Source organism: Leptopilina heterotoma, unplaced genomic scaffold (genome assembly GCF_015476425.1).
Source record: "Leptopilina heterotoma isolate Lh14 unplaced genomic scaffold, ASM1547642v1 Lhet_229, whole genome shotgun sequence".
NCBI classification, from domain to species: Eukaryota; Metazoa; Arthropoda; class Insecta; order Hymenoptera; family Figitidae; genus Leptopilina; species Leptopilina heterotoma.
Window position 1 is genome coordinate 110,322 of NW_025110947.1, and position 9,485 is coordinate 119,806.

General features: G+C 22.8%; 1 pseudogene; it reads left to right on the plus strand.

Annotated features, from left to right (window-relative positions):
• The first annotated feature begins 691 nt into the window (after nucleotides 1–691).
• LOC122502441 lies at nucleotides 692–7,808 on the plus strand (annotated as a pseudogene).
• Nucleotides 7,809–9,485: the final 1,677 nt, after the last annotated feature.

A 9,485-nucleotide genomic window follows, 5' to 3' on the forward strand; every position in this document is an offset into this window, starting at 1 on the left:
TTTTTAAAAAGTTTAATTTTAAAAAATTTTAATTAAAAATTTTGAAGAATTTATTTTTTTGAAACATTTTTATTCAATTTTTTTTTAAATTAGTTTTATTTTTTAATACATATTCAATTGAAAAATTTTCAAATTATTGAAATTTCACGAAATTATATTGCAAACAAGTAGATTTCAGAAATATTTTTGATCATCTTTTTTTTAATTAAATAATATTGAATAATTAAATTCTTAAGAAACTTTCTAGAAAATTATGAAAAATAATTGAATTCAAGAAAGATTTTAATTGGAAATTCTAGAAAATAATTGAATTGAAATCTTGAAAATAATTTGAATAAGTTAGGTACAGAAGTAATTTTAAAAAATTAATAATAACGATTCAATATTGATCTAAAAGAACTTATATAGACGTTTTCGAATAATTTTATAATTAAACTAAAAAATTTCAAATATTAAATATTTTTCTGTGTTTTTAATTATATTTATAGAGTGAATTAAAATATTCTTTAACGTCAGGGAAACAGTAAAATTTCTATATGTAAATCAGGGGAAAATAAATTAAATTTGTATTTTTAATTTTATAGGGAAAATAATTTGAAAACCGGAAGTGCGTCATTCGTAAAGAGGAAGTGAGGAAACGTTGAGCGCTGATTGGTTGATGAATTCGGGACATTTCTCGGCAAGTGTCGTGTAACATCGCGAGTCGATATTCAGTCGATATCAACCGCATCGCATCATCGTTCTTTTCGAAGCGAGAATTTTCGATAATATATAAATTTTAAGGACAAAAACAAGTCCATTGTAAATACGATTAATTTTCCCGCTAAATTTCTCAAATATAAAGAAATTTACAACAATAAAAGTGATAATAGGGTGGAATTTATAAAACAAAGTGTTTAAATAGTGGACAGTAATTTCTAAAAACGTGTTATATGAATATCGCGTCCATTTTGTAAAAATGGAATAATGTTAAAAGTACAATTTTCCCACGTTTTTTTTCCAAGTTTTATTTATTTGAAATATAAAAAAAAGAGGAAAATAATAATAATAAGAAAATATGTCGAGAAAAATACAACCTGTGCCTGTATTGAGTCCAGAATTCTTTGAAGAAGAAACAACTGGTGCCAATGTATCAGTGCCGAATCTCTTGGAGGAGAAACATGTTTACACTTACAAGAAACTCGTGGTGCCAATGTCCATGCGAAGTATTTATTGGAAATATTTTGGTTTTCCAGCAACGGACGATGGCAGTATTCTCACCAAAGTGAAAATTGTTTGCATTTTATGCAAAACACAAATTGCCTACAATCGAAATACCAGTAATCTTAGGTAAATTTATAACATTTTTTCTTTCAAAAAAATAATTTAAGTAATTTAAAAAAATTCTTTTTTAATTCCCATTATAGTTTTAAAATAAATTTTCCAGAAAATTTTTTATTTGAAAAATAGTCAACAGAGAACGATTTTTAACAATCGTTTTATTAGCATTCTTTTTATGTTTACTTCACGATTATTTATATATTGTGAAAAAAGTAAGAATTTTCTGGAAATTTTTGTCGAACTAATATTTGTTTTCTAATTGTAGGGAAATAATAAAAGAAATAATTTGGACAAGTCGTTTTTTTTTTAAATAAAAATTTGCTTCAAGGTTTTTTGAAATCTAAATGTTTTGCTCTTCAGCAAGTCTATCAAAATAATAATACAAAAAACAAAAGTTAACAAACAAACAAAACTAAATTAAAAAACAAGTTCAAAATAAAAATATCAAAAATACGATAATCGAGAAAAAATAAATTTTAAATGAAAATATCAATAAGAATTAAAAAATTATTTATCTTCTTCACCATAAATTTAATTCAAAAAGTTGAATTTAAAAATTTTGCAAACGAAAATTTTTAAGTTTTAACATTTTTTTAAAGTTTCTTCAAATTTTTTATTTCCATTTTTATTCTAATTGTTATTTATTGTTTTTTAAAAGACAAAGTACTCAAAAATAACATGAATTTGAAGCCAAAATAAAATTAATCGTTTCGTTTTTGTTTTAAAAAACGTTGCGTTTTTCAATTTGAAATTTTTAATGAATTTAACTAAAAATTTTAAAGAACTTAAATTTTTGAAAAATTTTAATAATTCAAATTCTTCTGAAATTAGTTACATTTTTAAATATATATTTAATAAATTATTAAAAATAATGAATTTGTAGAAGAATTTTAGGTGAAAATACTTATAAAATTTGAATAAATAATTATTGTAATAAAATTATTGTAATAAAAATTTAGTTTGAACTCTAGAATCATTAAAAATCTTTTTTTTATAATTGATAGAAATTATTGTAATAAAAATTTAGTTTGAACTCTAGAAACCTTAAAAATCTCTTTTTTAAATTGATGGAAATTATTGTAATAAAAATTTAGTTTGCACTCTAGAATCATTAAAAATCTTTTTTTTTATAATTGATAGAAATTATTGTAATAAAAATTTAGTTTGAACTCTAGAAACATTAAAAATCTCTTTTTTTAAATTGATGGAAATTATTGTAATAAAAATTTAGTTTGCACTCTAGAATCATTAAAAATCTTTTTTTTATAATTGATAGAAATTATTGTAACACAAATTCAGTTTGAATTCTAGAATTATTAAAAATCTCTTTTTTTTATAATTAATAGTTTTGTCTGCATAAAAATTTATTTTTCAGAATGCATTTGCAAAATAAACACGCGCAGGAACTTCTTGAATTGGAAACGGCAAATCCACCACGAAAACCAATAATATCACAAGAGGCCAAAGAACGAAGAGCTCAAAAAAGACTATTGAAAGCTGGTTTAGCAGCAGCTCAACATATTTACACGACAAACACCGATGGGACAATACAAATTGACAGTGACATTCAATTTGTAACCGATCCAAATGTCAGCCTAACGGGCATTGAGGAAGATGTCAATGTAACATCACCAGTGCGTGTGATGATTAAAAATCCAAATAATTCCTGTAATTTAAATTCAAATGTCGCTTTTCTCATGTCCGACGATACGTCCGTTCAACAATGTGGCAGCACTGAATCAAAATCAGCAATTTTAGACGCAATCGCTGAATTTGTCATCGTTGATCTTCAATTACCAGAAATTGTTGAGGGTCGTGGTTTTCAAAAATTGGTCGCCACTCTTAAATCACCTTGCGAAATACCAAGTAAAAGTAAATTGGAAGACGATTTATTGCCAAAGATTTATGACAATTATAAAGAGTCAATTGTACAGAATTTATCGTGTCTCAATACGGAAATTGGACTCGCTATTGAGGAATGGAGATCGAATACTAAAGAGAATTTCGTTACATTTTCAACTTATTATCAACATCCTGGTGAAACAACACTTGATTATAAGGTTCTTTGTACATTACACGCGCCCGACGATTGGGATGATATTCAATGGGGTATTGTCGTTGATTCCTACTAGCCGAATGGGAATTGAGAATTGAAAAAATAACTGCCGCTGTGATTGCAATTTCAATACCAGGATTGATAACAGCTTTGAATAATCGTGGTTTAACTCTAGTTCCCTGTTTACTTCACACTCTACAAGTTTGTGCCTTGGCCTGCTTTCAAGATTCGGATATTGCGCCCATAATCTCCAAGTGTCGAGCAATTATTGGAGTGATATTGGGACATAATGGAGCGTCCGCAACACTTGCAATGCAGGATCAATTATTAGAGGTTCATTACTTTTTTTTATATTCTTCGCACTCATCTACTAAAACCTACTATTTACTAATTTTCTTTACGTTATCCTACTATTTGGGTGCTTTTTTCGATTTCAGCTACTAAAAGATACTATTTCTGTTTTTTTTTTGAGAATTTCCACTACTTTAAATTCGCTAATACGAGGACTCAAAAATTATAATCAATTCTTTAAAACGATTCAATTATTTTAAAAAAATATTCGAAATTCAATTATTTTCAATATATTTTCACAAAATATTCAAAATTCAATCATTTTCAATATATTTTCAAAAAATTCAATTCGAAATTCAATTATTTTCAATATATTTTCAAAAAATTCAATTCGAAATTCAATTACTTTCAATATATTTTCGAAAAAATATTCGAAATTCAATTATTTTCAATATATTTTAAAAAATATTCGAAATTCAATTATTTTCAATATATTTTCAAAAAAATTCAATTCAAAATTGAATTATTTTCGATATATTTCAAAAAAATATTCGAAATTCAATTATTATTTTTATAAAATTTCGCCAAAAGAATTCAATTATTTAAAAAAAATTGATAAAATTCATCTAAAATTCAATTATTTAAAAAAAATTGATAAAATTCATCTAAAATTCAATTTTTTTATAAATAATAAAATTATCACAGAAAATTCAATTAATTTAGAATAGCATTTTCAAAAAAAATTTCGAAAAAATCAATTATTTAAGAAAATTTTTATATAATTCTTCACATAATTTCAATTACTATCACTAATAATAATAACATTTTTCATGGAGACTTCAGTTTTTTTTTTTTTAAATTTTTGATAAAATTTTAAGCAAGAATTCAATTTTTTTCATAAATAATAAAACTCATCGAAGAATTTCAATCATTTTAATTTTTTTTTAAATCAATTAATAAAAAATTCAATTATTTTTACAAATAAAGTTTTCCACAAGAATTCAATTATTTAAAATAAAATTTTCATAATATTATTATATTTCGAAAAAATTAATTATTAAAAATTTTTTTTGTAAAATTCTTATGAAGAGTTCAATTATTTTCAAAAATTAAAAAAAATTTTCGTCGTACAGAAATTTAATTCTTTTTGAATATTTTCATGAAATTATTCAATTATTTTTTAAAATTTTAATAAAATTGTTTAAAAAAAATCACTTATTTTAAATGTAATTTTAAATTACAGTTTTTGTTTCTAAAAATAATTCAATTATTTTTTTAAACTTTAAGAAATCTTCCCAAGAATTACAATGATTTACATAAATAATTCTTCGAATGAATTCAATGATATCAATAAATAACAAAATTATTTCAAAATTCAATTATTTTCAAAAAATTACAAAATTCCTCACAGAAATTAAATTATTTTAATATTTTAATAAAATTTTTTCGTAATATAGTTCATTATTTTCATAAATAATATAAAATTCTTCTCAGGAATTCATTTCAAAAATAATAAAATTCTTCTCGGAATTCAATTATTTTTCGAAAATTTTAATAAAATTCTTTGCAACTATTAAATTATTTTCATAAATACTAAAATTCATCGCAGGATAATATTTTTAATACAATTTGACAGGAATTGCTGGAAAAATTTAATTATTCTTAAAAATTTAATTTCAATTCCTTTAAAAAAAAACAATTATTTAAACAAATTTTCGTCAGAATTCAATTATCTACAACAATATTAGAATTTTTTCACCAAGAATTGAATTATTCTCAAATATTTAATAAAATTGTTTGAAATAAATAAATTATTTTAAATACAATTTAATTACATTTTGGAAATAATTCAATTATTCTTTTAAATTTAATAAAATTTTTCCCGCAAGAATTAATTATTTACATAAATAATTGTTTGAAAGAATTCAATTATATCGATAAATAATAAAATTCTTCTCAGGAATTCAATTATTTTTGAAAATTTAATAAAATTCTTTGCAAGTATTCAATTATTTATGAATAATAAAATTCATCGCAGGATTTCAATTATTTTTATACTATTTTACAGGAATTACTCAAAAAATGTAATTATTCTTAAAAATTTAATGATTCTTTCGAAAAAATCAATTATTTAAAAAAATGTTTTTTTTTTAAAATTCTTTGGAAGAATTCAATTATTTACAAAAATATTAGAATTTTTCACAGTAATTCAATTTTTTTAAAAAATATTTTTTAATAAAATTGTTTCGAAAGAAATCAAATGTTTTAAATATAATTTTAATTAAATTTTTTTGAAACAATTCAATATTATTCTTTTAGATTTTACAAAAATTTTTCCCAAGAATTCAATTATTTACAAAAATATTAAAATTTTTCACAGGAATTCATTATTTTCAAATATTTTAATAAAATTGTTCGAAAATAAATCAATTATTTGAAATACAATTTTAATTACATTTTTTGATATAATTCAAGTATTCTTTAGATTTTAATAAAAATTCTTTCCAAGAATTGCAATTATTTACATAAATAATTCTTCGGGAAATAATTCACTTATATCGATAAACAACAAAATATTCCCTTGAAAATGCAATTATTCTGAGGCATTCTAATAAATTGTTTGCAAAATTCAATTATTTTAAAATAATTAACAATTTCATCACAGGACTTTCAATAGTAAAAAAATTTTAATAAAATCGGTTCGCAAGAATTCAATATTTTCAAAAAAATTTAATAAAATGACACCACAGACATTCAAATTATTCTCAAAAATTTTAATAGAATTCTTTGTAAAATTAATATTTTTTTAAATCTTTTCACAATTCAATGATTTTAATATCTACTATTTTCATTAAAATTTCCAAACAAATTCAATTATTTAAAAATTTTTTGTAAAAATCTTTCGTAAGAATTCAATTTTTTTTCATAAGTAATAAAAAATTTCTCAGGAATTCCTATATTTAAATTAGAATTTGCATAAAATTAGTCGAAAGAAATCAATTATTTAAAATTTTGTTATAAATTCTTCTCTAGCATTTAAATTATTTTTTATAAATATTGATTCTTTCATGAATAATAAATTGGCTTGTTTAATTTTTTTTTTTTTTGTTTAATTTTATAAGTTTATTAATTAGTTTTTTAGTTACTTTTTAAAAATATATTATCGAGGCGAAGTTTTATTTATGGAAAATAAATTTTAATTCCATTTAAATTCTCTATTTATATAATTTCTATTATTTTTCAGTTGGAGGAGAATTCGTTAGTAATGGACTATCATCGGTGTGGATTTCAACTTACAATATGCTGGAGCAATGGGCATTGCGTCGTAGTGTATTGAGTAATATTCTCGATACCGTCGAGAGAGCCGATCACGATACAATTGATCTCACTCAAGATGAATGGAATTAATTGAAGATCTTGTCACTGTTCTTGAACCTTTCAAGGTTACGATAATGACCGTTGGCGAGGAGAAAATCCCATTAATTTCCCTATTAAAACCATTATTGTGGCAATTGGTTTCTTCGCATTTGAAAGCAAAAGAAGCGGACAGTGGTACAACGAGAAATTTAAGGAAAATTTATCAACATGTTGTGCGAGCGTTATGCCGATAGTAATGTTACGTACTTTTGCAAATTGCAACAACACTCGATCCAAGGTAGCTATTTTCTTTTAATTTTTTTTTTTTCAATAATTAACCAGTTTTACAAAATTTATTTTTCTAAAACTATTTTAGATTTAAGCAAACTTCCTATGCAACGGACGAGGATAAAACACTTGTTTTCGGCACCAATCAAGGACATGTTGACGAAGCTAATTGAGGATGAAGGCGGAAATCGAATCAGTAAAAGGGATGATATTCCCGAGAAGAAGAGACGAATGTCTAGTAAGAGAAAAATTTTAATGAATTTGATTAGAAGAAGATTGAATATTTATTGAAAGATAAAAGGAATTTTATCTTACAGGAAGGGAACAATGGTTGGGGGATCAATTTTGTAGCTCTAAAAATCGAATGCCATCGGAAGAGGAAAGCGGATTTGGAATTAGTTTCAATATCAATCGGAAGCAACGGCTGCATTGGATCATTGTCCCCTGCAATGGTGGGCAAATAATGTTGCGAAATGTCCTCATTTATCGAAACTAGCACAAAATATAATTGTGTACCCGCGTGTTGTCCACCGCCATCCTCACGATTTCAGCCGAGGCACAAGTTATCTATGACACGAAAAAACGTGCAGCCCTACCGTCACATTTAGTTGATAAACTGTTTCTTCCTCTACGGTACTACAACGTTTCGGAATAATGTAATATTTGCAAAAAAAAAGAAGAAATACTTTGTACATCCTAGATTATGAGATTAAATTTATTTGTAAAAAAAATTGTGATAATTGTCGAAAATTATTCGAAACATCAATAACTTCATTGTTAAATAGTATTTAATTACTATTTTTCCATAGGAATTAAAATTCTTCAAAACATTAAAATTCAAACATTTTTAAAATTCAACAACTTATAAGAATATTATTTATACACATGAAGATATGAATCACTCCGAGTCTTCGACTCGGAGTAATTCATATCTTCATGTTTTATAAAAATTTAGATTTCCATAACATTAAAAAAAAAAAATTGAATTATATAAAAATTCGTTGCAAGAATTGAATTACAATTTCACAAATAATGAAATTCTTCGCTGAAATTCAAAAATTTTCAAAATTACTATTTTAATAAAATTCTAAAAAAAAATGTAGTTATTTTAATAAAATGTATAAAATTCGTTGCAGGAATTCAATTACTTTTACAAGTAATAAAATTTTTTCACATGAATCAATTATTTAAAAACAATTTTTTTAATAAAATTCGTTATAAGAATTCCATTATTTTTATAAATTATAAAAATTTTCTGAGGATTTCAATTATTTTAATACAAAAAAATTAAAATAATCCCAGAAAAATGCAATTATTTTCTTATATTTTTTGTAAGAATTTAATTACATTTCACGAATATAATGAAATTCATGGTTGAAATTCAATTATTTTGAAAATCTACTATTTTAATAAAAGTTCTCAATAGAATTCAATTATTTAAAAAAAAAGTAATAAAATTGATTGCAGGAATTCAATTATTTTTATAAATAATAGATTCTTTACATTATTTCATAATTATTTAAAAAAATTTTTGATAAAATTTGTTGCAAGAGATTCAATTATTTCATAAATTAATAAAATTCTTTACAGGATTTCAATTATTTTTAAATAAACATTTATAATAAATTTTTCGAAAAATAATATCTTCAAAAAATTATTTGCAAGAATTAAATTACATTTCACAAATAATGAAATTCTTACGCTAAGATTCAAAAATTTTCAGAATTTACTATATTTCAATAAAAGTTCTCACTAAACAAAAATTTAGAAGATTATTTAAATAAAATGTAATAAAATTCGTTGCAGGAATTCAATTATTTTTACAATTAATAAAAGTTTTCACTATGAATTTAAATATTTCAACACCAAAAAAATTTGTAATAAATTCATTATAAGAATTCCATTATTTCATAAATTTATACCAAGATTTTCCTGAGGATAAATCGAATTATTTTAATAATTAGAAGGGGTGTAATTAGTCCAAATTTAAGTCAAGGGATTAAAATTCTGCAAAAATGAGCAATTCATTTTTAGAAAATTTTATTTTTGGAAAAGTAATAATAACTTACAATTTTACAAATAATGGACATGTATTTGCGCGTTGAATTAATTCCAGAAATCTTGATTTGAACAATCTCCTATTATTATCAAAGTTACTCATAAAATCCATTCA